The sequence below is a fragment of the Eumetopias jubatus genome, unplaced genomic scaffold (assembly GCF_037043125.1).
Source record: "Eumetopias jubatus isolate StellerSeaLion01/CBP00866 unplaced genomic scaffold, mEumJub1_p1.0 scaffold_17, whole genome shotgun sequence".
In the NCBI taxonomy this organism is placed as follows: domain Eukaryota; kingdom Metazoa; phylum Chordata; class Mammalia; order Carnivora; family Otariidae; genus Eumetopias; species Eumetopias jubatus.
The window spans coordinates 82,157,319-82,183,906 of record NW_028274823.1 but is presented as its reverse complement, the minus strand read 5'-3'; the positions used below and the strand labels follow the sequence as shown (position 1 = coordinate 82,183,906).

The window sequence follows — 26,588 nt, the reverse complement described above, 5'->3', positions numbered from 1 at the left end:
GACATCCCCACACAGATCGTATACAAACAGCTGCGTTCGTAACAGCTCCCAAGCGCCGGAGCACGCACCTAAAATACTTGAAGGAACTGGAGGATACTGAAATGTTAATTAGTGACATGGAATTATCTCAAATTTTTAAATTATCAGCTTTTAAGTCAAAATGGTTTATAAAAGCTATAAAATCATAATTTTAATTTTTAGGATCTTTAGGTTATTTTAACACCACAAAGTTGTTCAGCCCAGTTGCACGCCTTCTCTAAGTGATGTGAAGTCACCCCTCAGTGCCCAGAACAGGTCTGGGGTGTCCTGCCTGACTCGGAACTTTCTGGTATTACTTCCCAAAGGGGAGCTTCTGGTAAGTTCCTGCTATATTCTGTGCAACCGGCATATATTCGGTTCTCGATCAAACCAAGCCAAGAATCTCAATTCCCATCAAGTCACCACAGGAAGAAATTCACTGAACAAGCTGAAAACCATCCAACAGTTCTCTTTTGATACGGCATGTATTACTGAGCAGGCCTTGTGACCGTATACACATGCATGTGTGTGCACACACACATCCACGCATATACGTGCAGATGTGTGTACACACACAACTTTCCCCCTTCTACTTCACAGAGACTAGCCACCTCTATGATAATATACATTATTCTCTTTCAAGACAGTACTGAGCCTTAACATAAATTAGGATTCTAGCCAGGAGTTTTACATGGCCAAATTGTTCAAAAGAATAAGAAGAGAAATACTACTCATAAATAAATTCTTCAACATGATGGGCTCTATGAAACGTCCGGAGAAGGCAAACCTGTAGAGAGAAAGTGGGTCGGCGGTGGCCCAGAGCTACAGACGGGAACGGGAAGTAGCGGGAAAGGGCGGACAGGGGCTCGGATTGACAGAAAGATTCTAGAACTGGGTGATGGTGCTGGTTGCGTAACTCTGCAAATTTACTAAAACATCTCTGAGTGGTACAGTGAAAAGGTGAATTTTATGGTATGTAAAGTGTTATCTCGGTAAAGTATTTGCTTTAAGTGACAGGTGATCACTGGGACTTAGCATTTTGATTGGGACTGGAAAGCAACTAATAAGAATGTACTCAAATCCTGAGTTTTGAGAATGTTCATCCCAGCATCTTCTAATGGCCCGAATATCAAATGAGAAGATTAGCTAAATTTCAGTACTTTCCCACAATATTCACGGCGACAGCAGGTGATGGAGGGAGAACAGAACAAGATGGGCATCACGGAGTGCGGTAGAGCCCCAGCAATGACGGCACAGCCGTCCTCTGTCGGCGCTTCAGTCCACGCTCCACGGTCCACCTGAAAATGCCAAAGATTATGAACCACACGTGCAGAAACAGGCGCAGGATACACAGAGGGAGAAGCGCCGAGCAGAACAGCGCACCTAGCAGGACGCGTAAGGCACGCATGCGGATTACCCACGTGTAGGGATGGGTTTGCGTGTGTACTTGGAAGGAAAAATGCCAAACTGTTCACCATGTTTATGCTTTGGAGTCGGTGGGGAGAGAGAGGGCTTTCCCACCAACGTGAAATTAGGGATTCGAAGTATGGGCACTGAAGTGCTCAGAAGGGTTGCCACCAGCTACACGGAATTTATATGGTTACGTTCTTTCTTAAAGATTTATTTATTTGTCAGAGAGAGGGAGAGAGAGCACAAGCAGGGGGAGTGGCAGAGGGAGAGGGAGAAGCAGGCTTCCCGCGGAGCAGGGAGCCCGACGCGGGGCTCGATCCCAGGACCCTGGGATCATGACCTGAGCTGAAGGCAGACGCTTAACGACTGAGCCACCCAGGCGTCCCCATGGTTACGTTCTTTTTAACTGTTTTCTCTTACCGGAGAGCAAGGTTAGTCTGGTGGTGGAGAGATGACCTAGATTTAAATCCTGACTCTTCTGGGTACCGGCTGTGGGATCTGGGGCAAACGACCGGGCCCCTCTGTGCAGCAGCCTCCCGCCTCCACGACCAGGAGGGTAAGAGCACCTCCACGAGCCCGTGGGGCGAACGAAGGGTGCTACACACCGCAGGCCCCCAGAGCAGGGCCCGGCACACAGCAAGTGCTCCCTGTTGGCACGCATCAGCGTGTGAGCCCACCACACCTCCTCAGTACGAAGAAAACAGACAGAAGCTTTATTTTTGTGGCAAAAAGAAAGTAGGAGACCAGCGACAGCGACATCTTGTTCCAAGTATGCGCAATGTGAATATGTGAGCAGAAGGGGCCGGGCGCTGGGCAGAGACTGGACGGGCACCGAGCTCCCCGGGGGGTCCCAGCGACACCGGAGGCTCAAGATGCCGTGACCGACTCCTACCGCAGCCGCCACCCAGACAACTGCACGGCCTCGCGGCGACAGTAATCAGCACATGTGACCAGACCAACGGCAGAGACTCCCGAAACACAACGGCTTCGGATAAACACGTGTGCCTAGGAACTGACCTCAGCGGGACTTGTGGCCTCATCGTGAGGCCAACAGACAACAGAAACCAGGGTCAATTACCTGACTCCGGAGCCGGCACTGCGGAAAATCATGAACAGTCACAGCCCAAAACCAGCCAGCAGACCTCTGCCTTCCCGCCAACTGCCAAGTTCTAAATGAGCCCCGTTTCCCGTCTTTTGTTGTAGGAGGCACTTCAAACATCAACATCCCTCACGCCCTTTCCAAGGACGCCCTGTCAAGGTGCATGGCGCCCACAACGCTGTCGGAAGGGAAGGACACTCCCATCGGCTGGGTGGTCACCAGGGATCCAGTTCTCGTCTTTGTACCCCCCCCCCCCGCGGTAGGTGTTTTCATCTCTGCTTTTACAAAGGAAGAACACGGGGGCCTGGAGAGACCATTGTCCTTTCTCAGGGACACCTGTGAGTGGCAGCACTGAAAATCAAAGGCAGAGACGTCTGTCCGTTTGCAAAGCCTCTGCCTCCCCACCCAGCTGTGTCCTCAAGTGCTTCCCACTTTCCACTCCGGCTGCAAAGCTTTCCTCCAAAAAGCCTGCACACATCCCCCCCCCCCCCCAAGTTTCAGACCAGCTAACCACATATACACGACACAAGCTCCAGAGCGTTCCCGGAACGGTAGGCTTTTTACAACAGTCACAGATGATATTAGCATTTTATTTTTCACTGGCTTTGTCTCTCCAAGGCCGACCCGTTCTCAATGGGACACCACAGCCTCGCCAACAGACCCGTCCCCATCCTCACGGGACAAACTGCAGACACTCCTGCTTGCAGAAACTCATTTTTCAAAGTAGATTCCATTCGTCTTCGTCATCTATCCTCCGGTATGAAATGTCAGAGACAAATGCACAAATGAATTTCTGTCAGCCTGATTTAGTCAACTTGATTTATGAGCTACAGCCAAAGATGCAGGGGGGACAAGGGCAGAACAAAACTCTCGCGCCCAAGAAATCGTGTGTGAGCTCCCTCTGACGGAGCCAGACGGACCTTTTTAAACATCTCTGTTCATCGTTCATTTCGATGCACTGTTTAGAGAAGAAAACGGACCTTACAGAACCACCATGAATTTGTCTGATCGAGGCTAATTAATGACATCATTCATCAATTACTTCATGAGCCTGTACTGAAATGGGTGCTTAATAAGCATTGAGATCATTCAAAACAATAGCTGGTTCACTCATGTTCTGATGTCCAATTATTTTCGTGTTCAATGCCACTGAACAGTACTCACAGAAGTCCAAGCTTGGCATCAGCCTTTCTCAAAAATAAACCTGTCTCATTAGTGCAGACTTTTGTTTCAGCAAGTTCAAATTAACAGAATCAACTGCCCTCATAAAACTACGGAGAGTAAACAAAGCCATTAGACATCTCAGCTCAAGTCAAATGGCTTGAGAAAGAGGCCACGATCCTCCTGCTAGAAATGAAGAGTTATTGAGATTTTCAAGGAGCAACACTATATGTCAACCAAGAACACACTGTACCATCACACTGTCCCTTGTCAGATACCATGAAAAAGCTTTTCACGTGTATGAATAAGCTAAGTCTATAAATACAGATTACTTGGACTGTCAGGAAATCCTTCAGCTCTTCTCCGGAGATATTTAATTAAATGAAGAACTAGCAAGATATTTACCCTGGACTCTGGCTGAGTCACAGTTTACAGAGTGTACGACAAGCCTTCACAAACTCTTTCTGTTAACCAGAATCTTAAATTTTAAATGCTCAAAGGAGCAGCTTGTTCCTTGAAGAAATTGGGAGAGAAATCCATCCTTCATGCACTCATTATTTTGAAATTCGATTTTTTAAAGTACGGTCTTAATGACACTCTCAATCACAAGGGAACAGATGCGATCACCTCTCCTTGGGGGGTGTGGACGGTCATGGTGGGAACACAAAGAGATTCAACCAAACAACACCTGGCTGCAGCGCTCTTGCCTCCACATTCCGTGTTCTATACAACGTATCATGAGATGAATAGGGTTATGAAGACAGGGCCTGGAAGTGCTCCGGACCTTGGCGCTGTCTCGTCAGGCACGCGCGCGTTCTAACCTGAACCTTCACGCGAGCTCTCCGTTCCTGCTCATCCTCCCTGCTGGGCCTCTTGCTCTTCCGTGTTTCCACCCATCCATTCCACACACTGCATCTCATTGCAGGTCCCGCTTGTAGGTGCTGGGGATTGAGGGGCGCGCGGGGCCCACCACTTCTGGCTTCCACAAATGACGTCCCCAGGTGGCTAAATTCAGATGTTTGTAGACATGGCCCGTCATAAGCTGGCCTGCTCTTAAGAGGCCCATAAGTTGTTGAGGGCCAAGGCAAGTACAGAGGGGAAGGACGCCAGCACCCATCACTCCTTCAGAGCAGTTTTGGTGTAAGGAAGATGCTACGGGGTCTCCAGGGCCATGGGACATATTAGGATCTGTGGGCATAATCATTTGTCCCAAACTACAACTACTCAGCCTTAAAAACAGCAGAAAGTATGGCCAAGTTTTCTCAACCCACACGCTTTTTCCATTTCTTTTTAAAAAGAACAGGTTTAAAACTCTTCACATCAAAATGAACGTTTTCAAAAGATAGCGTGTAACATGAGAAAACACACTCACAACACATATGAAATAGAACTGATTTCTCTAATTTAAAATGAGCTCACAGAAATCGATATGATAAAGACAAGACCCCTATAGGGAAGACAAGGAAGGAAAAGAAAGTGGAGGGGGAGAGAGCACAAAGCCACACACAGGAGCAGGCAACTTACGGAAAGAAACGCAACGGGCCAACGAACCTATGAAAAGATCTGAAACCTGTAATTAAAGATCAACAAGTGAAAGCAAAGAGATAACATTTTTAAGTTAAGCAGACTGGCAAAAATGCCAAAGCCTGGTGATAGGACCGTGCTGGTGGGGGTGTGGGAAAGGGGCAAACTTGGAAAAGAAAATCCATCCGTGTAACCTTTCTGGGGTGCAATTTGGTAATGTCTGTCAAAGTTTACAATGCATTTATCATCTGACCTCGCAATCTCACTGCTGGGGATTTAATCTACAGATACATCAACAAGATGTTTATTTACAAAAAGGCAGACGGTAGTAACTCCAACAGCCAACCACAGCTCCTCCCCACAAACACTTGGCAACTACTAAAATATCCAGCAATAAGGCACAGGTAAAATCAGTTACTGCACATCTATATCCTGAAATATCATATCAAAGAGAATAAGGCAGATCTGTGTGTCGAGGGACAAGATCTCTAAAAATGTAATAGGAAAAGGACAAAAAAAAAAGCCTACAGAAAAATACGTCTATTTAATCCCTTCATTTAACAACGTAAAAAGCAGAGAGCCGTAGATGCACATACGTGCCAAAAACATTTTTTCCCCCTGGGAGAAATCACAAGAAATGTAATAATAGTTATATTTGAAGGGAGGCTTTTACTCCCCTTTCTGTGTCTTTTGATACCATTTGCATGTTAACCACATACATGCACTCCTTTTATTTTCAATGTCATCAGGTGTTACCCAAGTGTAAGATCATGGACAATTATCGTCTCTCTCTTAGCACTCTGTTTTCCAACAAAATTTAATTAAAGAAAACAGAACAAAACAAAACAAAAAACCCAGAAAACCTCAAGTGTCTATAGGCCTTAACAGCTGAACCTTCCAAAATAAATTTAATGAGTTAAAGGCTTTTTAGGAGAGTTCTGAGGGAGAAAAACGGAACAAAATGTGAAGTGAAACACACAAGGCATCACAGACGTAGCTCACCAGCAACAAGGACCAGGCTGAGAACCTCTCCCTTTCTAATGTTTTCAACTAAATGGGAAAATACGCATGGCATGGAGTTAGGGGACAAGAAGTCACAAGCAAAATCCAGCAGTTCAAAGCTGTTACGGAGGAAACAATCTTGAGGGAAAATGTTTAAAGAGAATGATTCTTCCAGATTCACAAGGAAGCAGTAAAGAAATGCAGTAGTAATTAAATAAAAACCCACTGCAGACAAAACCAGAGCCCTACAAGATGTTAGGAAGGCCTCTGGCAAACGTTTATAAAGCCTGAGAGAAACAATCTCAGATTGAATTACTTCACATGCAATTACAAGTCTAGGTTGTAGCCACTATCTTCACAGGCGTTCAACCACGAGCCTGGGATGTCATCCGGCTGGATGGCGCTTCATAAATGTGGCATCAATTCCTGACCCTCCATGTACTTATCCGAGGTTTAAGAGGCAAACAATAGAAAATTAAAGCAGCATAATCCTCACCAGGCCCGGAGTGGTAAATCACAGAGGTAACAGGTTATCAAACCACACACGGTCGGGGGTAGAGCGGCAGGGGGAGGATGTGAACCCACCCAAACGTGTATGTATATCATGTCCGATTGCCTGGTTGAACAAAAGAAAAATAAAGGCTCTGAAAAAAAAGGGGGGAGTTCTTTTCTCTCTGTGCCCATGTATCCATTTAGTGCCTCTCGGCTACAAATGCACCCTTTATTGTCTGATCCACAAAACCGAACCTGGGTCCCTTAAACAGGTGTTCTACTTGCTGGCTAGTTTTGTCAGTAGAAGGAATTTTCTGGAAAGACACTGCAGTGCAGAAGGAAGGAGCTCAGCGTCCGGGTTCCGGGGCGGCACCCGCCTCCTACAGCTTTGCGGTGGGGTGTCTCCAGCTGGACATCTCTCCATGGACCGCGCTCCCCTGCACCCAGCAACTTCTGTGCGCACAGCGGGTCACAGCCACATCCTCTCCAACACAGCCTGGGTCTGCATCTGGATCCACCTCTCAGAGGGCCATGAGGTGTGGCCTCTTCCTTCAAGGGTCCTTCCCTGATCCCTAGGAGCCATTATCTCTATACCCTATAGAGTTCCATTTACTTTTTATTAGCTAATCCATCTTCACTCCAACTCCCTGTCATAGCTAATCATTCTTTTTAATTTCTTTTATAGTGTGTGTGTGTGTGTGTGTGTGTGTGATTAGCCTGCTTTTTCCATTTGGTGGTTATTTTGAGGTTTTTCTTTAATTTTTCAGTTTAACTGCTAATGGCAAATATTATGGCTAACATCCTACAGTTCTTATTGTGCCAGTATTTTTAATTTTTCCCCTATGTTTTCTTTTTCCAATTTTCTTTCCTTTCTTACTGAAGTATAATGAACCTATAGGGTCACACTAGTTTGGGATGTACGATACAGTGAGTCAACGACTCTATACATTACTCAGTGCCCATCACAGTAAGTGTATTCTTAATCCCCTTTGTCTGTTCCATCGATTTCATCTATTACGGCTAATAGTTCTTGAACCATTCCCTGCTCAAACTTCATCCCTGTTCGAACTCCTGTCTGGCTTCTGCTCCCAAGATGGCCCCGACTCTGGGGGCACCGATACACCCTCTTTACTGCCCAGCACTCCTGCCGTAGGTCCCGTGGCAAACTACACAAGTAAAAGAAAAACAAGAATCGTTCCCGGTCCGTGCCGAGCTGCATGGCCTCGTGCCACCTCAGCTCTCTTACCCTCAGTTGGCTCACCTCTCAAAACTCATGGTAATGATGGGCCACCGTGCTCCTGACGGTGTGAAGTGGGGGGGATTTAGTGAAGCTGGCACGGGCATGGCATGAACCCAGTACCCAGCACATCTTACCTGACTTTAAACATGCCTTGGCCTCCACCATCTGGCGCCTAGAGAGCCACGGCCCACACCTGCCAACTCCTCCATGCTCCAGGGATCGAAAAAGATGAACAGTTCAGAAAACAAACACAGCGAAAAAGAGAGAAACAAAACCCTGTGCACCTCTCCCTTACCTTTCACAGTAAGTAATTTTCACAGTAGAATTCTAAATAACAGTCCTGTGTACAAAGGGCTGAATTTAACAAGTGCCATGATTTTTCAACTGTATTAAAACTGTTCTCATACTAAAGTCGTGTCTGCGTTCTGGTTTTCCGGAGGGACTCAAGGAACCCCGGAGTGCCAGAGCGTCTCAGGCCCCAGGTCCTCACAGGGGCTCTGAGCTGGGCCTGGAATGATCCTGTGGCCTCCCTCCCATTCTCCAGCAAGCCCACCCCACCTTACGGCCCCTGACAGAGGTGCCCTTGAAGATGGGGTTCATTCCACTGAAATGGACCCATGTGCTTGGACTTGAGCTCCTTTGGGGCAAAGACCAGGTCATCTTCTTCGTCGTCTGCCTAGTCACTAAATGGAAGCAGGAGCAAATTTATTCATGCCTGAGAACAGTAGTACCTGCCTCAGAAGGACAGAGGTAAGGCCTGACCACACTGAGCAGCTCTCAGTAAATGGATACCATTACAGGACATCAAATAGAGAACAAAACATACAGGTTTAAATTAGAGATCTCTGCAATGATTTCGTGCTATGAAAAATAACTGAATGCCTTAAAATATGACTGCTCACCATTTGCTCATTTTACTTGGTGAACAGGTATTTACTGAATGCCTATTCTCTGCTAGATGCAAATTTACCGTTATCATAAGCCATCATGAGTCAGGATGGTGATGGGCTCAGGGTAGAAAATATGAACATGAAACTGAATTTAAAAATCTCTGTGAGATTTCAGTAAATTTAGGAAATACTGGGAGCAAAAAGTCCATGATCCAAAGTTGATGGCATATCAGGAATTGGTTTATTTTCAATTTCTGTACAGTCAAGATATAATACTTTCAGTTGGATGTTCTTTTCAGAGCCTTCTCCTTCTCCCTCATTTTGGCCAAAATGACAAACCCCATGGATGACAGAACTCATGAGAACTGAACTAGTGCAAAATGGTTATTCATCGAACCCTAGGTGAACTCCTCCAGAAGATCCCTTCGCCGATTCCCCAGATGCAAGCCCTTCTACCTCCCGCTCATCCTTCTTGCTCTGGTACAGGGACTTCCAAGATTCTTCACCTTCCCTGCCCACTTGGAGAGAGAACTGGCTTCTATCTTTGTAGTTTGGTGGCCACAAACGTATTCTTTAAAAAAAAAAAACATGAAAAGTTTGACATTGAGGGGAAAGACGGCAGCAGAAAAGGAGGACCCCCAATCTCCTCTTGTCCCACGAACACAACTAGGTAACTATTAAATCATCCTACAAACCCCAGAAATTGACCTGAGAACTGGCAGAACAAAATACCATGCCTAAAGGTGGAGAAGAGGCTACATCAAAGTTTAGGGGAGACACGGATTGCAGGTGCTACGGAGAGGAGGGGAGCCATGGTCATGGAGAACAGCCAGAGAGCACACAGCAGAATGAACAAGGAGAATGTTTCCCCATAGCCACTGGCTTGGAAAATGACAGGGGCTGAATTTCATGACTTTTAGCAACAAGCAGGGCTTAAAGCCTGGAGTTTTAGAGGTCAGCAGGCTTGGCTGGGATAGAGCCTGGAGGGTACTGCACTGCTCCTGGAGAGAAAGCAGGCAAACAACCTGGGGGGCAGACAGCATGGAAACAGCATCTGAAGAGTGCCTGGGGCACACAGGAGGGAGATTATTCACTCTTCTCCGTGTGGATCCCTGAGAGGCAGCCTTCAGGGAGGGAGACACCTCTCCAGGAACAAAGAAGCTAGCTAAGGCCATTTCCCTACTCAACCCCTCAGCATAAACACAGGGCCACCTGAGGGAAGCAACACAGTGCTAACACAGGCTGCCTAACCTGCTTACACCAAGTCCCACTCCCCTGTGCTCTGGTGGGACTGCTCTTCTCAGTCAGGCTTGCCTCAGACCCAGCATGTTGGGTCCTTCCCACAGAAGACCAGCACAAACCGCTGCTCATACCACGTGTCTCCCGACCAGAGAGTTCTGCATAGCCCCAGTTCCGGTGCAGGTGGTGTCAGGGCTCATTTCACAAGCAAACTAGAGCACTTCCAGCTAAAACTTGCCACATTCAGGCCAGGGATGAAACACTGCCCACAAAGACAAGGAGTCTCTGCAGACAACTGGCCTGAAGGACAGAGCAGCCAGAACACAGCAGCAGAACACATGCAGCACACACCAGAGACACTGCCGGAAGCGCCAGGCCCTGGGCACTACATGACCTCTTCTTTATAAGGCCATTACTTTCACAAGCAGGAGACACAACAGGCTTTCCTTTTTTTTTAAGATTTTATTTATTTATTTGACAGAGAGAGACACAGCGAGAGAGGGAACACAAGCAGTGGGAGTGGAAGAGGGAGAAGCAAGGCTCCTGCTGAGCAGGGAGCCCGATGAGGGGCTCGATCCCAGGACCCTGGGATCACGACGTGAGCCAAAGGCAGATGCCTAACGACTGAGCCACCCAGGCGCCCCACAACAGGCTTTTCTAACACACAGAAAGCAGAGACTTAGACAAAATGCCAAGACAGAGGAATTTATCCCAAATGAAAGGACAAGATGAGACTGCAGCTAGACATCTAAGTGAAACAGATATAAGTAACATGCCTGATGGAAAATTTAAAGCAATGATCATAAAGGTACTCACTGGGCTTGAGAAAAGACATCAGTGAGACCATTACCATAGAGATAAAAGAGTTAAAAAAGACTTAATCAGAGATGAAGAATAAATACAATAAAGGAGATCGGATCTCCTTAATGCAATGAACAGCAGTCTGGAAAAAGCAGAGGAACAAATTAGTGTCTTAGAAGACAAAATAATGGAAACTAATGAAACTGAACAAAAGAGAGAAAGAAGAATTACAGAACATGAGAACAGACTTAGGGAACTCAGTGACCCCATCAAACATACTAACATTCGTATTATAGGAGTCCCAGAAGAGGAAGAGAGAGAAAAGGGGGCAGAAAATTTATTTGAGAAAATCACAGCTGAAAACCCAAATACATAAAACAATTAATGACAAACATAAAGGGAATAATCAATAGTATAATAGTAGGGGAACTTAACTCCCCCCTTACAGCAATGGACAAATCATCTAAACAGAAAATCAACAAAGAGACAATGGCTTTGAATGACACACTGGACCAGATGGACTTACCAGATATATTCAGAACATTCCATCCGAAAACAGCACAATTCACATTCTTTTCAAGTGCACATGGAATGTTCTCCAGAAGAGATCACATATTAGGCCACAAAACAGGCCTCAACAAATTTAAGAACACCAAAGTTATATAATGCATCTTTTCTGACCACAGTGCTACGAAACTTGAAGTCAACCACAAGAAAAAATCTGGAAGGACCACAAATACATGGAGGAAAAATAACATGTTACTAAACAATGAATGGGTCAACCAGTAAATTAAAGAAGAAATTAAAAAAATACATGGAAACAAATTAAAATACGTGGTCCAAAACCTGTGGGATGCAGCAAAAGCAGTTCTAAGAGAGAAGCATACAGCAATACAGGCCTACCCCAAGAAGCAAGAAAAATCTCAAATAAACAACCTAACCTTATACTGAAAAGAGCTAGAAAAAGAACAACAAAGCCTAAAGCTAGCAAAAGGAAGGAAATAATAATGATTACAGCCAAAATAAATGATACAGAAACTAAAAAGCAACAGAACAGATGGATGAAACCAGGAACTGGTTCTTTGAAAAAATTAATAAAACTGATAAGCCTTCAGCGAGACTTATCAAAAAGAAAAGGACCCAAATAAGGAAATTCACAAATGAGAGAAGAAAAACAACAACCAATACCACAGAAATACAAACATTTATAAGAGATTATTATGAAAAACTCCATGCCAACAGATTGGACAACCTGCAAGACATGAATAAATTCCTGAAACATATAAATTCCCAAAACTCAAACAGGAAGAAACAGAAAATTAGAACAGACTGATTACCAGCAATGAAATGGAATCACTAATCAAAAAACTCCCAACAAACAAAAGTCCAGGACCAGACAGCTTCACATGCAAATTTAAAGAAGAGTTAATACTTATTCTTCTCAAACTATTCCAAAAGTAGAAAAGGAAGGAAAACTTCCAAATTCATTCTATGAGGCCAGCACTGCCCTGATACTAAAACCAGAGAAAGACACGACCAAAACAGGGAACTACAGGCCAGTATCTTCGACGAACATAAATGGAAAAATCCTCAACAAAATACCAGCAAACACAAGCCAACAACACATTAAAAAATCATTCACCACAATCGCATGAGATTTATTCCTGGGCTGCAAGGGTGACTCAATACTCACAAATCAATCAACGTGATACATCACGTTAAAAAGAGAAAGGATAAGAACCATGTGATCTTTTCAATAGACACAGAAAAAGCATCTGACGAAGTACAACATCCATTCATGATAAAAACCCTCAACAAAGTAGGTTTAGAGGGAACATACCTCAAGATAATAAAGGCCATATGTGAAAAAAACACAGCTAACATCATCTGAAATGAGGAAAATTTGAGAGCTTTTCCTTTACAGTCAACAAGACAGGGATGTCCACCCTCACCACTTTTTTTTTAAGATTTTTTTTTTTTTTTATTTGACACAGAGAGAGAGAGAGAGCACAAGCAGGGGGGAGTGGCAAGCAGAGGGAGAGGGAGAAGCAGGCTTCCCGTGGAGCAGGGAGCCCGATGTGGGACTCGATCCCAGGACCCTGGGATCATGACCTGAGCCGAAGGCAGATGCTTAACCATCTGAGCCACCCAGGCGCCCGACCCTCCCCACTTTTATTCAACATAGCACTGGAAGTCCTAGGCACAGCAAGCAGACAAAAAAAAGGCATCCAAATCAGCAAGGAAAAAGTAAAATTTTTACTACTTGCAGACGACATGACACTATATATAGAAAACCCAGAAGACTCCACTAAAAAAAATACTAGAACTTATAAATGAATTCAGAAAAGTCACAGGATACAAAATCAATGTTCAGAAATCTGTTGCATTCCTATACAGTAATAATGAAGTAGCAGAAAGAGAAATTAAGAAAACAATCCCATTTACAATTACACCAAAAATAATAACATACCTAGAAATAAATATAACAAATGAAAGATCTGTACTACGAAACTATAAAACACCAGTGGAAGAAAGTGAAGATGACACAAAGAAGTGGAAAAAATCCATGCTCGTGGATTAGAAGAACAAATACTGTTGAAATGTCTCTACTACCCAAAGCAATCTACACATTTAATGCAATCCTACCAAAATACCAATAGCAGTTTTCAAAGAACTAGAACAAACAATCCTAAAATTTGTATGGAACCACAAAAGACCCTGAATAGTCAAAGCAATCTTGAAAAAGAAAAGCTGGCTGCAGGCATCACAATTCCAAACTTCAAGTTATATTACAAAGCTGTAGTCATCGAAAGAGTATGGTACTGGCACAAAAACAGAGATCAATGGAACAGAACTGAAAACCCAGAAATAAACCCACAATTACATGGTCAACTAATCTTCGACAAAGCAGGAAAGAATATCCAATGGGAAAAGGACAGTTTCTTCAACAAATGGTGTTGGGAAAACTGGACAGCCACATGCAGAAGAATGAAACTAGACCCTTCTCTTTCACCATACACAAAAACGGTTTCACCATAAACTCAACATGGATTAAAGACCTAAATGTGACACAGGAAACCACAAAAGTCCCTGAAGAAAGCATAGGTGGTAATTTCTCTGATATTAGCCATAGCAACTTTTTTTCTAAATATGTTTCCTGTGGAAAGGGATACAAAAGCAAGAATAAACTATTGGGACTTTATCAAAATAAAAAGTTTCTGCATGGTGAAGGAAATAATCAACAAAACTAAAAGGCTACCTACTAAATGGGAGAAGGTATTTGCAAATGACATCCAATAAAGGGTTAGTATCCAAAATACATAAAGAATTAACAAAACTCAACACCCCAAAAATGAATAATCCAATTAAAAGATGAGAAGACATGAATAGACATTTCTCCAAAGAAGACATACAATTGGCTAAAAGACACATGAAAAGATGCTCAACATCATTCATCAGGGAAATACAAATCAAAACCACAATGAGCTATCACCTCACACCTGTCAGAGTGGCTAAAATTAACATTATTAACAACAGGTGTTGGTGAGGGTGTGGAGAAAGGGGAACCCTCTTGCACCATGGGTGGGAACACAAACAGGTATAGCCACTGTGGAAAACAGTATGGAGGGTCCTCAAAAGTTAAAAAATAGAACTTCCCTGTGATCCGGCAATTGCACTACTAGGTATTTGCCCAAAGAATACAAAAATACTAAGTCATAGGGATACATGCACCCTGATGTTTACTGCAGCATTATTTACAATACCCAAATCATGGAAGCAGCCCCAGTGTCCCACAGATGGATGAATGGATAAAGAAAATGTGGTGTATATTCAATGGAATATTAGCCATAAAAAAGAATGAAATCTTGCCATTTGCAAGGACATAGATGAGTCTAGAGAGTATAATGCTAAACAAAATAAGTCAGTCAGAGAAAGACAAATACCTTATGATTTCAGTCATATGTGGAATTTAATAAACAAAACGAAAGAGCAAAGTTTAAAAAAAAAAAAGAGAGAGGCAAATCAAGAAACAGACTTTTACTAGAGACAACACACTGATGGTGACCAGAGCAGAGGTGGGTGGGGTGACGGATTAAACAGGTGATGGGGATGAAGGAGTGCACCTGTTGTGATGAGCGCGGGTGATGTATAGAAGTGCTGAAACACTATAGTGTACATCTGACAATATTACACTGTGTGTTAACCAAGTGGAATTTAAATAAGAACTTAAAAAAAAAAAAAACCATAGAAAGTTCTCTGTTAAAAAACCTTCCAAACAACACACTTCATCGAATTTTCAACCAATTTGTTAAAAACCTACAAACTCACCCAGTATGGGCCAGGGGGTTGGAATACCACGATGCACGTGACACAGTTCTTGCCCCCAAGGCATTCAGAGTCCACGTCCAGAGAAACCGAGTTAATGCCACTTGCCCAGTGATATGTGAAGAGGTGCTTGACTGTGCATGTCTCAAAGGAGGGTGGCATTAGGGATTTACCCTACACTTAAGAGGTGCTCAGCTCGCAGACATGGGGCTGTGTCAGTCTTGACCCTGTTGGCCCACAGACCCGGCTCTTCCTGTCCGTGACTGCTGGCTTCACCCCAGGGAAGGGCCGTGGGGCAGCTGACCAATGGGAGGCACAAAGAATGGAGAAGCTGCCAGAAGCACACGTCTTGCCTCCCTCTCCGCGGAGCCCCCTGGATCTCCTCCGTGGCTTCAGCCCAGGTCCGCCCCTGAGCGCCAATCACAGCCCCCCCCTCATCGGTTCTCCAGCCCAAGGCCACAAGGACCCGATGCTGTGTGACCCCCCCAGGCTTCTTCCATGTGCTGCTAGCCTCCCCGGGGGAAGCCACCTCACCGAACTCCCTCCATTTGCAGACTTCAGGCCCTGACCAACGGGTTACCCTGCACCGCCCCTCCCCCCCGCCGGCCAATGATTCTCTGGCTGCTCTCTGCTACAATCCCAACTTTAAAATGGAAGAAACCCCAGATTTTCAGTAACATACCTTCATTTGGCCTAAAAGAGCCAACTTCAGCCCAGGAAATGTTCTGGTTTACACAGAATTCCTTGAAAGCAGATCCAATGCCTTCCTACCTATTTTCTTTAAGGCTGCCTCATCTTCCCAGGAATCAGATGATGGAAACGTTCTGGGTCTGCTCTGCCCAACACGGGAGCTGCAAGGCTTGCACTTGAATACAATGAGTGCAACTAAGAAACAGAATTTTTCATTTTATTTCACTTTCATTTAAGTGTCTGCGTGTGGCAGCCAGGTGCAGCCCTGGTCATCCCCACTGCAGGGAAGGACTGGTGTTGCTGGTGTTTGTGTGCTTTGGGTGGCAGGTGGAGAGAGAAACAAAGGAAAAGCATTAGCCCCTTGAACTGATTCTATTCCCAGTTTAAAAATACAGCAACTCCCGGCCCCCGGCCCCACCCACACGGACCCACAATTCGCACAGATAATTTGGTTAACACATTTTCAGAGACGAGAGCTCCCTGGGACACGGTGGCAGCAGAAGAAGGAAGTCTGGAGGACCTGGGGGCCGCTGAGGAGAGGCCTGGAGTAGAACCCAGGGCCAGGGAGGGGAGGAGCTCTCCGTGCAGGGGGAGAAGGGGAGATTTCTTGCTGTTTTCCGTGCTCCCCAACCCAGTGGGCAGAATGCCCGCCGCTTCCCTGGGGCAATGCCCCGGCCTGCTCCCTCCCCAGGAGGAGTCCCTGCAGTCTTCCTGGGACAAGGTGGTTTTCCTAAGACACACTTCTGGCCCTCCTGGCACTGGGGACACTGTACAAGTGTAAAAGGCAGTCCCCTCCGTCCGGACTGGTGACGACTAGGCTCTGGGCTGGACATACTGAATTTCCACATCTCTGCCTTTGACAGGGACATGATCAAAGTAAACGACAGCAGGCTCCGGACTCTCCTGAGAATTTTGCTCCTGGATGTAAAAGCTAAGGATTTAAGAAGGCGACTGTCCCAGGACTGGTATTTCTCCAACATATGTGCAACAGTACAAACACCAATTACTGTCAGCAACAGTTAATTGCGGGAAAAGTTTCAGTACATCGGTGTGAATATACGAATATTAAAAGGACAGTCTTATCCGAATACATTTTTAAAAGTACCACAACTTCCGGAACCCAAATGCCCAAAAGGCTGGGGCATATTATCTCGACAGCCAAATAAAAGTAGACTTCCTTTATTCTAAACTTTATTTACTTTTATCTATTTAAAATTTGTAAGAATCTTAGCAACACAAAACCACAGTGGAAACAGTTCAGTGAAATTCTGGCTAAGAGCTGCTTTGATTGGGGACTTCTCCAGGAGTCTGGTAATCTGTGCGATTTAAACGAGAATCGAGAATCAAGGATATGCTAACCAGCAGAGTAGGAATGAGTTCGTTTACACTGTAACCATAACAGTGGACTCTGGTTTGCTTTCCTCATGCTCACATGAGTCACTCCCACACCAGAACACCACATTTCCAGCATGAATAAGCACTCAGTTACGCTCATTTCTCTTCTCTACATTTTCTAAGAAGCAAAGGAAAGTGCTAGCCTTACGGACGATCATCACACTCTTATGTTACCAGTCACAGAGAAAAGGGCACTCAGGGTGAAGACAAAAGCCACTGGGAAGCAAGCTGGTGCTTCCAGCCCACTGTCACCGGGGGGGGGGGGGGGGGCGGGGGGCCGGTCTGGCCCCTTAACCGTGTGATTCATAAATAAGATGATCAGATGATAAGGAGGCGGGACCTGCCAACCACGCTCACGGGGACATTAAAAATGCCAATTTAACACCCTGCTGTGGGAAATGTGATCCATCGCATTAGACTGGATGCTGGAATCTGCCGATCACAATTCACAAGGGGCCCAAAGAGCAATCACAAGAACACAGAGCGGGCGTGGGATGGAGATGACGCAGTGTCCCCGTGTGGTCTGGGTGGGCTCCACGGTGTTCAGGGTCTAGGGCAAGGCAGTCAGGTTTGGAACCCAAAGGTCTGATCTCAAAAGCTCACAGACGGCCCCAGCCCAGGGACAGGGTTTCCCCCAGAGACCGGCGCTGGCTTCTTCCAGAAGCAGGGCACCCTCCCCGAAGGCAGGCCAGGCTGGCCCTGCCAACTCACCCTCCCGTCCCGGCTACACGCTCCACATCTGCAAACTCGTCTCCGAACGCCCTTTCCCACTAAGGACTACCTTGAACCAAGTGCTAATTCTGCCCAAGGAGCCAGGAGTCACTGCACTGCCTCGGTGCCTCCGGGAAGGGGGAGGGACCTCTTCTAAAAGGGACAAACTATACCCACAAGGAATATTTAGATTAGCACATCAAAGAATTCATGAAACACCAAGTTTAAACTCTTCAAACTAAAAACACAAGCTCACAGACAAGGGTAATGAGGTATACTGTCCCATTCTATTGTGACATTTTAAATCTCTTTGTTCCTTCTGTGTCTAAAATGCGTTTGGGCCTTTTGGCGAGACTCTGCTTTCAAAATGCAAAGAAATCTATCTTAACATCTGTTGGCTCAGCACAAGTCTAGAACTTGGGATTCTGGTAGCAAACGGTGCAGAACTCCACTGGCTATATGCCCAGGGGCCTTGCAAATACACACTCAGCCTTCAAGCACCTTCAACACCCAGGTAGCAGCAAGTGGAATTTCTAGCCTCATCCACATCTGGGAAAGCAAAGTGATAGGGCTGAGCCCAGAGGGGAGAAATCACCTAATCAGGCTTCAAGAACTATGCTCACTGGGACCACCTAAATTGTAATTTGTCTATCATCTCTTTTGTCTACTAGTAACCTGACATCTGACTTGGCTCGAATATCAACCTCTTGCCTTCTGAGCCCACAGAGCTCTGCAACTCTGTGTACCCAGTTCAGGATTCTCTGTTAGAACCACCGAGTGTCTGTCAGTCCTGCTTTAAACCCAGCGACTCTGGGGCAGCGTGAGACCAGGAGAGTCTAGAACATTGCCTTCTATTTCTGTACAATCGGGAGGGTTAAAGTAAGCCTGAAGGTTGGCTTCAGGAAGGCCTCCAAGCACTACATGAAGGGTTGGTCTGTGTGACAAAGTTCTCAGAAGTGGGTTTTGATGCCCAAGTCATTCTGAGTACACCTAGACTGTGGCTACAGTGGTCTACTGGGGCGGGGGCAGTGTGTGGTCTCTGCACTGCTCCAGCAGGACAGCTTTCCAGATACCCAGAGAGAGGCAAGCTGCCGGAGGGGGTACACTGACACCTACCCCACGTGAGGGCTCACGTCCCGTGTGCAAGATTTCAACAAGTCCGTCCAAATGCAGCAGGGACCCGGAGTGAGAAAATGAAATTTCTTTAAAAATTCACAAACTAACTTCAATCCTCCAACCTGATGAAGAGCCTCTTTCTAAGCCAGGGAGCTTTCCACGGCTGCACCGAAGACAAACAGGGCTGCAGAAAGCTCTCCCTTACAAAGGAGACGGCAGGTGCACTGTGCCCACAGTGGGCGAGGTGGCGATCTTTCCACCCAAGGCTCATCTCAAAAATCACCCTGCGGTCAAATGCATGAACTCTCTCAGCTGATCTCATGGATGTGCCACAGGCTGCCATGACGGCAGGAGAACAGTGGGACTTGTGGATGGCCTCCAGACTCCCAGTTCCATGGCTGGCCCACCCGTGGGGGTGGCAGGAAGAGCGATCACGTGACAGGGCTGCTTCATCTTTGGTGGAGAGGCTGAGTGGGGACAGGAAGTCAGTAAGACTGCAAAGGCAACACATGTGCGTACACGGGGCTGGGTGTGTGGCTTGTATCTTAAGGCACTGGACAATATATTAAGAAACCATCAATCATATCAAGAGGAGGATGAAGAAATGGAGTTAACTGCACTGCTTAAGAGCAACGTTCCAAGTTTTTATGGTGGAGCAATTCACAAACACAGAACCGATCCTCTTGGCTAGTTCCAGCCCCACGTGAGGTAGAGGACTCTAGCTCCTTCCCCGCAGGGCTGAAGCGAACACTGCCAAAGACAGAACCTCTCCGAACTTCTGGTTTTTATCTTTTAACTATTAGAAATCCACTTTCTTTATTCATCCTCTTTCCAAGTCGTCCGTTTTAACAAGTAGGGGCTAACCCCACTACCAGAAAACCCAAAAGGGAATGTGAAAAACAATGGCTCACTCCTGTGCCTAAGAACTGCGCCGAGAGCTTTCCAAAGGCGCCCTGTTGATTCCTGCAACTCTTATGAAACAGGGACTGGGTTCTCCCAGATACAGAAACTCGTCCCAAATCACAAAGCAGGTTAAATCAGTACAGCTGAGATGCAAGCACAGGCTTATCTAACTCTCTCGAAGCACCGCGCTCTCTTCCTCCAGGGAACGGGGCAAATGCCATCTTCCTGGGCTGCTGCCAATGAAACATATACGCTGCGCGCATCTGCACACTCCAGAACACATTAATTCTCGAAGGCCCTTTCATAAACCTACTCCTAAAGCGACTCTGGGATATTGCTAATGCAGAGAGGGGTATTCACATTTCACACACAGAAACCCATGAATGAGGTTCCTCAACCTCAACGCCACTGACATGTGGATGGGACAATTCCGAGTTGAGGGGCCTGTCCTACGCACAGCGGCAGGCTGGCGGCACCCCTGGCCTCACCACCCGCCCCCGGCACCCCGTGAGAACCACTGAGTTTAGCTAAGTGCCGAAGATCACATCCCTGGTTCAAGATTATACCCATACCAAGAAAGAGCTCCTCTAAATCCTTGTTTGATGGGGACTTCTAGGACACCAAGCTACTGCCCCTGAAGTTGGAAAGCACTTGTTAGACCAGAAAAAATGTGCCGGACTGAGAATGTGACGAGCTCTACCCCACTGGACAGGAGGCAAGTACCATCCCCCAGCTGTCACACTAGGCTGGACATCCCCAGCATTGTCAACCTCTGTTCAGAGTTTCTAGACCGTCGCCCCAACCTGAGTACCCCACTCTGGGCCCACCCCGACACACGAACCGAGAAGTGTACACAGCATTGTCCCAAGCTGTACAAGCGCGAGCAACAACAGAAGCCCCACATCCAACACGCACAATTTACCACCGGGCTTGGTTGTTTAAGCACGTCACACGGATTATCAATCTAATTTAATCCTTCAACATCAACAACCCTATGAAGGAGGTAGTATTATCCACACTTTATGAATGAAGAGACTGGAGACACAGAGCCCTCAAATAACCTGCCCGAGGTCAGGCCACAGTCCCTGTTTTTTTTTTTTTTAAGATTTTATTTATTTGAGAGAGAGAGAGCAGGAATGGGAGGAGGGGCTGAGGGACAAGCAGACTCCCCACTGAGCACCGAGACCATGACCTGAGCCCAAGATGCACTTAACCGCCTGAGCCACCCAGGAGCCCCCAGAGTCCCTGTTCTTAACCATTACGTCCAGTGCCCCAGAGAACTGAGGGGCTGTCGCCTCCCTGGTGCTGAACAGTCCACCTCTACTAGTGAAAGACCTTTTCCTCCAGCTGTATCAACTGCCCCCACTGTTGGCACCTAGCTCGGTCTGACATCACCCTACTGGCCATCCCTCCTGGGGACAGCAAAACACAAACCCACTTATCTCTACTGCTGTCCAACCTACACGTGTCCACCTCGAGTAAAGAACATGTAGCACTTTGTTAAATGTCCGGCTGAAGCAGGCCTGTCGGCATGCATGACAAAGTTGATGTACCTGTCCAGTAACTACCAAAAAAGAAATAAGGCCAGATGGAGAGGAGTGAGTGATGCTGGACACGGGTCATCACCCCTCCTTCTAAATCCGTCCCTACCCACCTTTTCAAAAATGTCATTTACAATTCTGCTAGATACCAACATAAGCCCTGAACACCAAGTTTCCAGAATTTACCATGTCCCCAGTTTTGAAAAATCAAGCTGCCTGGCATACTTCCTCCTCTCCATGATTTTCACAAGATTACCCCCAAGTGGTTTTATCATCACACCAGCATGCGCTTTCAACATCCTCAAGAACTCAAGTCACTTAACGCAGCTAGGACTCTGAGAGATCTGAGGAGGCCACGGCATCCTTAGCTTGCTTTACAAGGTGGATGGGTGTTCTATGTCAAATAGATGGCGACAGTGATGAGGTGGGGGTGGGAACGACACCTGGCTCTGGGTTCTGGCATAGATGCCGTAGCTCACGGCCTTCTAAGACAAGTGACACTGTTCTCTTTCTCAGAAGCCGGCCCAGCAGATGGACCCTCGCCGTAGCGGCTGCCCCTGGCGAGACACACTAACAAGAAGAGTTCCAGCACTCACAGAGTGTGCCGTTCGTGACCTCACCATTCTTAGCAATGGTTGAACCTTAGCAAACAGGTTCAACACTAACCTAAGTGCCGAAAAACAACTTAAAAGCATTTTGGGTAGCACAGAAAATACTGCCGGTGTGCACTCACAGACAGTGACCCTGGACGGCTGCGGCCCCGGCTGCTTACTGCCTGGGTTGCACCTGGTGCCGTGAGGGGCATGAAGGATATGCAAGTCCAGAACTAAAAGGGCTTCAGGGGGAATAAAGGAGAACAAAGTCGGCCCAAGTCTGTAATGGTGAGGCCACCATGTGTGTTAACAGGCTCGTCAAGAACAGGGCTTGCTTAGTTAATATTTGAAAACCAGGAGCTCCCAGAGTAAATGCACCATTCCTTGAACTTTGATATTTTGGCACGGGGGCAACGAAGAGCTTTTAAAATCTCACCAGAAAAATCTGCTTTGAACGAAGAAACTCCTCTGGATTATCTTGCGCAGAAAGATTAATGCTACGTTAGAAGCAACGGGAGCCGCATGGGAAAAATTACAAATCTTAAATGCTACCTTCCAGTGTAATTATATAACCTTGCCAAAGCTGCTGCTTCAACTATAAAACAAAGACAGTAACACCGCTATCTCTCAGCATCATTGTACAAATTAAACGAGGTAGTGGGTGCAAAGCATCTTGATGCCTGATAACAAGCAGGTCCTTAAATGTTCGGCTCTGTCACAAGACTAGGTAAAACTCAAATCAAAAATCTAAATTTAATCATCCCTTTAGGTTTTAGACATCTTAGAGATTTAACGAAGTATCTTCCCCCTCTCACCATCTGAGGGGGCGCTTTTCCAAGTACCCCAGCGGACTTCAACATCACAGGCTGTTTCTCAAAAGAACTGGGATCCCCATCTCACACAGAGGCGCTTGAGGCAAACTCAAAGCAGCTGAGCTGATCAAGCCTATGAACTTGGAAAGAGTGCTACTAGGAGCTCAAAGTGTAACACATTAAAAATTCTACCCGATACTTTACTTAGCACATTTAGAAGGGATTTCTTTCTAGAGAAGTTTCCTTCATAGACTGATAAAGTCAGCTGCAAAGAACTTTACTCTTTCTGTTAGAGTCTGCATTAGTCTCTATCTTCATAAATGAAGTATAATGATACCATTCATAACTTCGTAATTAATGGTACTACTTCATAATGCAATTTACAATTTTCCTGTCATCCTTTATGCTACCAGCATGTCCTCAGCCTGCCTTTCCAGTACAGCCAGTATTTCTGATGGTGATACATGTCTGTTACACTGTGTCTGTCCCTGATTATTCTGTCAAACAGAATAATCACAAGATTCTGCTTCTCCGGTCCCTACACCGCCCAGTCCTCTCCCCCCTCCCCAAAAATACACCATACAAATCTCTATGCACTTGCTGAGTAGCTTCTTACATGGGAAGATTTTTTAAAGAAGGTCCACGACATTATTTCTATGTCAATTTTAAAGTGGTAAGGCAACTGGATTAAGAATGGAATGGAACTGGAGCTCAGGTCTCCCGATTCTTGCCCTTCTCTTGGGTGTAACTTCACAAGGACACAGAGCAAACACAAACGGGGAAGGGGGAGCAAGTACCACGCATTCTTATCAGGGTATTTATTTCCACAAATTCCACTGGAGCCAATTACTGGCCACACGAAATAGAAAGCATAGCTGTGGAGTAAACATGCTCATTCCAAAACACGAGGCGCACGTGGCTCCTTCTGGCCCCAGCACGGATCTCACTCACAGCAGCTCCCCGCCAGCCCAAGGAGTTAGCTCAAGGACCTCCTCCCCACCCCACTACCCCCCCCCACCCCCCGCACAGGGACTGGAATCTGAGAGAGGACTTCCCCAAAAACTTAGTAACCTAACTGTAAATGCAATCCCACTCCCTCGAAAGCCTCCACTGGGCCTGTCCGGTAACCCCAGAGCGAAACCACCCCCTGCTCCTTGGTTCTCCAAAGCACCCCCACCACATTCGGGGCCTTCGCGGCTGCAGCCACCCCCCGCCCCCCGACACCCACAGCCACCGTTTCAGCAAGGGCACGCCGAGCGCGCTCGGCGACAGGGCGGCGTGGCCCGGCTGTGGGGCGGGGACCCGCGTTCCCGGGACAGCTCTGCAAGGCAGACAGGCCGGCCAGCGCGGGGCTGCAGCGCGCACCCCCGAGGGCGCCCCGGCCGGCCACCCGGCCCAGAGCGCGCACACTTACGTCTCTCCTCCCCCGAGGCAGTGGCGGCGAAGTTCCCGGGGCGCCGAGTGAGCGCGTGGCTCCGGCCGGAGGTGCGGCGAGGGGCGCCCGGTTCCCGGCCCCGCGCCCGCGCCTCTCCCGCGGCCTGGCCGGCGGACTTGCGCCGACACTCACAGCCGCGCGGGAGCCGGGCGGGCAGCAGGCGCGCCGGCTCCGACCCCGGAGGCTCCGGCCGGGAGGCCGCGGGCGTGGCCGGGCAGCACAGGGTTTTTCGGAATGCAGGGTGTGGCCCTCTAACACAGCGAAAAAGAAATGAGTCAGCCCGTGCGATCCTAACCAATAAGCGTGTTCACTGTGGGCTAAGGCGGAACTTTCCTGCCTTGATTTATATCAGCCTTTAAAAAAGAAGTTGTTTGGGTTTTTTTCCCAACTTCAGCCTTTAGCAACTTCCAAGAAAATGGTAGATGGCTCTTCAAAAACTCTTTCAAAACAAGAATTAAGCTTGTCATGACATACTGGCTCCCTGGATGTAGGTTAATTTCTGTTGCTTTAAGAAAAAGCTCCTGAGTTAGGCATTGATTCTGGATGTCCTGAGCATGGGATCTGGCTGGCATCAAGGCAGATTCAGATCCGACCTCTGACACCGAATGACCTTGGGCAAGTTAATTATCTGCAATGAGGGGGGTTTGATAAAATGCCCACCTGACAGTCTGTGGGACAGCATATAATACATATAATAGCGCAAAGCACTGGGCACAGTGCTTGCCATACAGCGGACACTCAATGCTGTCTTGTCCAAGTTCTAAATCAATCTCCAAAACTAGGGACAAACTAGGCTATCATTTTAAAAAAAAATTCTTTTCAGTGTTAAAATATCCAAATAAGTTTAGAGCTGGAATAGTACCTTAGTGTTGTGTGGTCTGAGTCCTTTATTTAAGTGGTAAAATAATAATTTTTTGGTTTAGGATTCGTGGATTTGGTATTCTTAACAATAGGAATTTTACTACCAAAAAAAAAAAAAGGCTTAAAATTGAAATGATTTCATTCATGCCACAGTAAACCAACTTTTAAAAAAGTAAGTGATTTTACAAATACTCATTCCATCTGGGTTACTGTGCCCTAAACATTATGGAATAAAAATATTTAAAGGAAACTTTAGGTAACTGGGAATTGGCAAATCACATAAGACTCTAGAACCACTAGGTTCTTAACCGCTAGTTAAGAAATGAGTTGATGGCTAGTGGGGATAGAGAGTTTTAGCAGAGGAAGAATTTTTTTTTTTTTTAAAGTTACAAATTAAACCTTCTTGGCTTTGGAGACAATCTCCCGAATTTAACTTCCTCATATTTTCTTAAAACCAATCATTCATTCTATCGGCCAAAAATTCTTTAAAGTACTCATTAGCCAAAGATCAGATCTAAAGTGAGATCAGGGCGCCTGGGTGGCTCAGTTGGTTAAGCGACTGCCTTCGGCTCGGGTCATGATCCTGGAGTCCTGGGGTCGAGGCCCACATTGGGCTCCTTGCTTAGCAGGGAGTCTGCTTCTCCCTCTGACCCTCTTCCCTCTCGTGCTGTCTATCTCTCATTCTCTCTCTCTCAAATAAATAAATAAAATCTTTAAAAAAAAAATAAAGTGAGATCAAAGACCCCTTCTAAAATGGGATTTTCTCCAAACCAGCATGGAAGAGTGGAAAGAGCACTGCACCAGGGGTCCAGAGCTCCAGCCCTAATCCCAGCTGTGCCCACAAGTGACCAGGAGCGCGGCACTAAGTCAACCACTTCATCTCTCTGAAGGGCTCCATGAGTTCTTCCGCCCGAAAGACCAACTTATGGTCAAAAAGGGCAGGCAAAAGGTAAGCCTATAACCTCCTATTTATCCTTAGCAACAGGCATAAAATGGCCCATAGTCTAGTTGATGGAGCTGAAAAATCTCTCTTTGACTTTCACATAAAGGTAATCTCATCCTAGAAACTTTAAGTTAAATTCTAGAGTCATCTGAGTGCTCGCTCTCTCTCTCTCTCTTTCTCATCCACTATCAACAGGTATGAGGACAGCCTCCTACTGTGTCCCCCATTTCTGTACCATTCTTCCCACTCCTGGTTCAGACATTCATTCCCCCATGCCAGGTCACCAAGGCTGAGTGTCCCCCGACTGCTCTTCCAGCTGCCAGGTCCCCTCCCTCTGTGCTCCCAAGGCATCATCACCATTACAGGATAAACATGAAAACCCAGCC

The 26,588-nt window shown here is 46.5% G+C and overlaps 1 protein-coding gene across 10 annotated transcripts in view; it reads right to left on the bottom strand.

The window, feature by feature from the left end:
• SGMS1 (sphingomyelin synthase 1) overlaps positions 1-26,588 on the bottom strand; it is a 266,257-nt gene that overhangs the window by 73,171 nt on the left and 166,498 nt on the right. The window contains exon 1 of one of the 10 annotated variants that reach the window (XM_028104486.2): positions 24,378-24,539. The exons of the other annotated variants lie outside the window; for them this stretch is intronic. The gene's annotated coding sequence lies outside the window, so the exon portion shown is untranslated. Of the gene's footprint in view, positions 1-24,377; positions 24,540-26,588 lie in introns of those variants that run through there. 10 annotated transcript variants of the gene reach the window in all.